Here is a 6,080-nt window from a genome sequence, read left to right as displayed (position 1 = left end):
TTTAAGATATAATAAAGTAAAAAGACACTAATATATGGGAAAAACATGATGTACAGGAAGCAATGCCAAGCCCTAAAAAGATAAAAATGGTAAAATGCTAGAGCAGTGTTGTTCTGGGTCTTTGAAACCTGGAGAGGAGAGTTAGTTGAACTTAATATTTCAAACCATGATTTGTGCATGTGTTGTTTCAGTATTGGACAACTCTCCAACTGTCCATGACAGTTGCTTACATTCATTGATATGCAAGGCTGCATATGACTTTCATTTTGTTACTTGTTTTCTAGTTTTACTACAATCCTTTCTATCCCTCTTTTATCAACTTTTCTTTTTTAAGTGATTTACTTAATTACCATATGATTTATTCTTCCTTACTATTTTTTGGTTTGTCTAGTGTAACATTTTCATTGTACTTATAAAAATAATCTTTGAACTATAATAAGCAATTTTGAATAAAAACTAAACATGATGAATAAAACCTAAGCATTATTTCTGTTTGATTGCTTTAATTTTTTATTATGTTTTATTATTTTATTTTGAGTCTCAGTATGTAGTAAAGACTGGATTTGAACTATGTAACGAAAGAGGACATAACATTCAAGATTGCCCTGATTGAGCATTTCATGTGCTGGAAAAACAGATATCTACCATTTCATCAAGCTAAGTCACTTCCATCTCTTTTGTTATGTTTTTCTGTATTGGAAAGCAATAGTAGTTTCTTCTCTTGCCCAGAAAAATATGTGATGAAAGCATATTGCAAGTAAAGAAGATTTATGTTGGCTCTCAGATCAAGGATGTAGAACATCATTGCAAGTACAATATAATAGCATGAGTCCGAAACAGCTAGTCACATTATGTCTATCACAAGGAGGCAGAGAAATGAATACTGCTCTTCTGCTCACATTCTATTTTTACTCTTTCTCATGGAATGCTGCATCCCACAGTTAGGAAGCATCTTCCTATTCACAGATACCAATTGTAGAACATCCTTCACAGACATTCTCAGAGGCTTATTTCCAAGTAATTCTAGAGCCTGTCAAGTTGTCAATCATATTAATCATCACAAACACACTCGAAGCTCAAGTTTTTCTAAATTTCTTGTTGTTTACAATGAACTAGGAGAATAGCTAAAAATTATATTCTGTCCACACAAATCTCCTTAGAGGGGCTTCTCCCACGTGTCTCATCTCTACTGGCCAAATACTTTACCTCCAAAATCTAATGACATTCCTGTAGCCTTCAAATCCATCAAACTGTGTCATTCACTAATGCCCAAAGCCTAATAAAAGCAACACAACCCTGTGGGAGGGCCAAGGCCCACATTATTATAGACTGATGTCCTTACAGAACTCAACAAGGCCACATCAGCCACAGGTAAGGCTAACTAATCTAATAGCTTAACTTGGGTTTTATACATTCCAAGATGCTGTATGTTTACACAGACCCCACCCTAAAGATAAAGTTTATTAGTGTAGACATAATTTTTTGCAACCTACTTTTTTTTAATTACTTTTATTCTTCAGTCAAGCCATTGCACCCCTCCTGGCACACCCGCCCACAGTTCCTCATCCCATTTTTCTTACTCTCTGTCTCCAAGAGGATGCCCCCCAAGGCCTCCCCACTCTCTGGGGCTTCATGTCTCTCTAGACTTAGGTGCTTCTTCTCCCTCTGAGAACAGACCAGGCAGTCCTTTGCTATATATGCTTAGGGGACCTCGGATCAGCTCATATATGCTGCCTGGCTGGTGGCTCAGTGTCTGAGAGATCTCAGAAATCTGGGTTAGTTGAGACTGCTGGTCTTCCTATGGGGTTGCCCTCCCCTTCAGCTTCTTCAATCTTTCCCCCAGTTCCTCCATGGATGTCACAGACTTCAGTCCAATGGTTGGGTGTAGGTATCTGTTTCTGTCCCAGTCAGTTGCTTGTTGGGCCTCGCAGAGAATAACCATTCCAGGCTCCTGTCTGTTAACACACCATAGCATCAGTAATAGTGTCAGGCCTTGGAGCCTCACCTTGAGCTGGATCCCAAGTTGGCATGATCACTGCACTGCCTTTCCTTAAGTCTCTTCTCCATTTTTGTCCCTGCAGTTCTTTTAAACAGGAACAATTCTGAGTCAGAATTTTTGACTGTAGAATGGCAACCCCATCCCTCCACTTGCTATATATATGTCTTTCTACTGAAGGTGGACTCTCCCCACCATAGGGCACTTGAGCTAAAGACCCTCCCTTTGAGTCTTGAGAGTCTCTCACCTTAAAGGTCTATTGTACATTCTAGAAGGTCCCCCACCTCCCACCCTCCGAGGTTGCATATTTCCATTCATTCTGCTGGACCTCTGGGTTTCTCTCCTTTCGCCCCCCACCCCATACCTTATCATGTTCCCCCTTTTCCCTCCCCATGTCCACTCTCACCCATGTCCCTCCCTCCCTCTGCCTCCCAGGATTATTTTCTTCTCCTTCCAAGTTGGGATTGAAGCATCCTCACTTGGGCCCTTATGCTTGCTAACTTTCTTGAGCTCTGTGGATTTTCTCCTAGGCTTTCTGTACATTTTTGAATAATATCCACTTATTAGTGAGTACATACCATGTATGTCCTTTTGGGTCTAAGTTACCTCATTCAGGATGATATTTCTAATTCCTTCCTTTTACCTGCAAAACCTATGATGTTTTCAAACTACTATTAATAAGCCTTCAACCTCGCCTCTATCCCACCACTCAGCAGACTTTGTGGAAGAGAAAAGTATTTAGGATATGGGTGAAGTGGACCTGTTCAGCAGTAGTTCTTTCAGAATGAAATCAATCTTCTTTGTCAGAAGTTCAGTCCTGTATCACACATCAGATATGACTCAGCAGCTGTAGACCAGTCCTCTAGGCTGGCAGATACCACAATGGAACTGACAACTACATTTCAGTCCTTTCTGCAGGCAGACACCAGGCATGAACCAGCAGCTGCAGTTCAGTTTTGAAAGAGCTGCCAGCCTCACCAATCCACCTAAGATGAGGCCACTGAAGCAGTTTTTGGGCAAGTTTCTCTCAATGGTGGCATCATCATATGTTGAGCTCAACAATACTATGTAAAGTGAACCAATAGCTTCATTTTTAGCGAAGTATAGTGACATAGAAGAAATTAAAGCAAGGCTCAGTGCTTGTTTCCCACTGCCTGTGGGGTCATATTTATACTCCAGCAAGCATCCTTTCACAGGTTTGCTATATCCAAACGCCATTTCACCTGAGTCTGCTTCAGGAAAACTGTCTTTTATGTGTTTACTTTAGCAAGACATCCTTTCACCTGTGTGCCCCCAGCAAAACAACATTTGACATAACTAACTTTCCAAAGAAACTAGAAGTTTCCACAACACATTAGTATCTCCTCTGTCTTGAGTTTCATCAACCAAGCACAATTCTACAGCAAAGTCCTGTCCTGTAAACCTACTATCCAAGATTAGGGTAGTGTTGGTGAAGGCAATCATTTGGACACCTAGGCTGATGCTAAACTCAACTGATCTTAAGGTTCACAGATACAGACTTATGGTAAGGTGAATTAATCTTAAATATCATAGATTCATGAATCCACAGATTATGGGGAGTGCACCAAGTCCAATCTATCAAAAATATGAATATATTGCATCAGGGAGCTAGACACTGTCTGATAACAGTAGTTGTAGCACTGTTAGAAGACAGTCTCCTGGTAATACCTGCACTACCTCAAGATGGATGGTAAGAATAATCCATTGGCTACCACGATGAACATTACTGATCTTGACTGTTTCTCAAAGTCATAGGCACATGCAAATTTTCAGTACAATGACGGGTGTTTTCTATCTAGGACCATTCCACAGGTCCACGTGGCATAACTCAAAACTTGTGTGTCTTACTGACATGAAGACCTTTGTCTGATACTAGTGCTGGGTTAGAGGCTTGATCTGTGAGCCTTTGCCTATGTATCTTGCCTTCTACTCAGTGCTAGACCTCGCTGTCTAGAGAGAGAGCCTCAAGACAAACACATGTGCAAAATATTGTACCTTGCTCCCCAATGAAGGGAATCATGTTTTCTTATCAACTACTTATGGGCATAATGTTTTGTATTCTGTGTAAAGTTTATCCTTGTATAATTCAAATGCTTATTTCTCTGCCCTCATATCTTGTTTCAATCTGGACATGGCATTGTAAAGCTTACACCAAAAATCTCCTGTCTCAACTTTGTGTAAACAGTTCTTTCCATTTACTTTCTGCCTTGTCAATAAATGCTGATCATCCAATGGCTAGGCAAAATAGAGGACAGGGTGGGACACCTGCCAGCAGAAAAGAGAGAGAGGAAGAGGAGGAAAGTTAGATAAGCAACAGAATGGAGGAATTGGACCCATGAAGAAGGGGTCTGAAGCCACAGATCAACAATATGCAACTATCATGGGATGGGGCTGAAAGGTAGCCAGATTAGTATACAAGATAAAGATAGATCATTTAACTGCTCAGCTATTGAGGTGCAGCTTTGACAATCTTATTTCTTCTGTGTGATTACTGGAGAATAGCATCTGGTAAAGAAATACAGCTGCTGGATTAATTCGCTGTTATATTTACATGAAGAATAATTCATTTACAGCTACTAGATATCAAAGATGAGAGGTACATAGTTAGCACTAGTGTTCCAACATGTGGCTATAAACCTGATAGTCTGAATGCTGCTGCTTTGCTAAAAACCATGTCTTACCATATACAGCCTAGTATAAAATATTGACTCTAAGATTTAGAGTTACTTCTCCATTCTTGTCTCAGGCATTAATTTCCTTCCCTAAAAGCTGAGATGTTTGTAGTTGAGGGAGAAAGGATGTGGTTCTTTCCTCTTCTTTTCTTTAATGTCTTTACTTTGCCATACTGAGAGCAGTCGCCATGATCTCTCCAATGATTCTTTCATCTTGTATCAAAGTATTCATATGATAAATAAATTTTGTGTCTATAAAGAGATATTCCTTAAAAGATCTTACTAAGCCATCATCTTGTTTATGTCCTGAATTATTTTTTAATTATGCATTTATATGTGTGTGAGTGTGAGTATGTACACATAAGTTCAATGTGAGCTGATTAATGTTAGTGCTGGAAACTGAACTCTGATGTTTGGGGATAGCAGTATGTCCTCTCAACCACTACTGAACCATTTCTTCACCGTCTATTTTTCATGTTACAAAATCAATCTCAAACCTTGCCAACTAGTCTACTTTCTATACAGATCTTTTAGTTATTTAGCAAATATGCAAACACTGTCATTCTGGCCACAGAAGTAGCAGCAAGAAATAAAATAAGTGAGTAAAGTGATAATGTCAATCTATAAACCACAGTGAGCAACTTGATTTTGTTTCTTGGTTTTCTATAGTCCTGATTTATAAATGATTAATTTTTATTTTTGAAATTATAATTATAAAATTTTCCCTTTTCTTTCCTCCCTCCAACTCCTACCCCTGTATAGCCCCTCCCCTTCTCTCTCAAACTCATGGCCTCCTTTTTCCATTAATTTAACATTTTTTACAAGTAATTGGCATGATCACTGAAATATTGTTCATCTAATTTAAGGTAAATGAAAAGTGAAAATCCATGAAGGACACTGATAAGAAATTAGTCAAAAGAATTAGTGGATCATTTATAAAAGAATAATTATGGTCTCTATGTTTGTATAAAGACTCTAGGAAGTTAGAACATTATGAGGAACACAATACTTATTACAGGTGGAGCACTTTGTGGGACACTTCAGTGATGCCATCTCTATCATTAAAACTATAGCTGATCTGGTCTCTCTGATTCCAGGTGCCATGACTAAATTTTTACTACCCCTTACAATTGATTCTTAAAGCTATAATCTCACTGTGATAGTATTTGGAAGTAGAAGTACTGGGAAGTAATTTTGTTTACATGTGGTCCTGTGGATAACATTCTCATGATGGGATCCTCTTAAGACTAAGAATACATTTGCCTAGGAATTTCATAAATTCATTCTTTTTAATAGCTGAGTAGTACTCCATTGTGTAAATGTACGACATTTTCTGTATCCATTCCTCTGTTAGGGGCATCTGGGTTCTTTCCAGCTTCTGGCTATTATAA

Source organism: Mus caroli, chromosome X, assembly GCF_900094665.2.
Source record: "Mus caroli chromosome X, CAROLI_EIJ_v1.1, whole genome shotgun sequence".
Taxonomy (NCBI): Eukaryota; Metazoa; Chordata; class Mammalia; order Rodentia; family Muridae; genus Mus; species Mus caroli.
Note: the sequence above shows the minus strand (reverse complement) of the source record.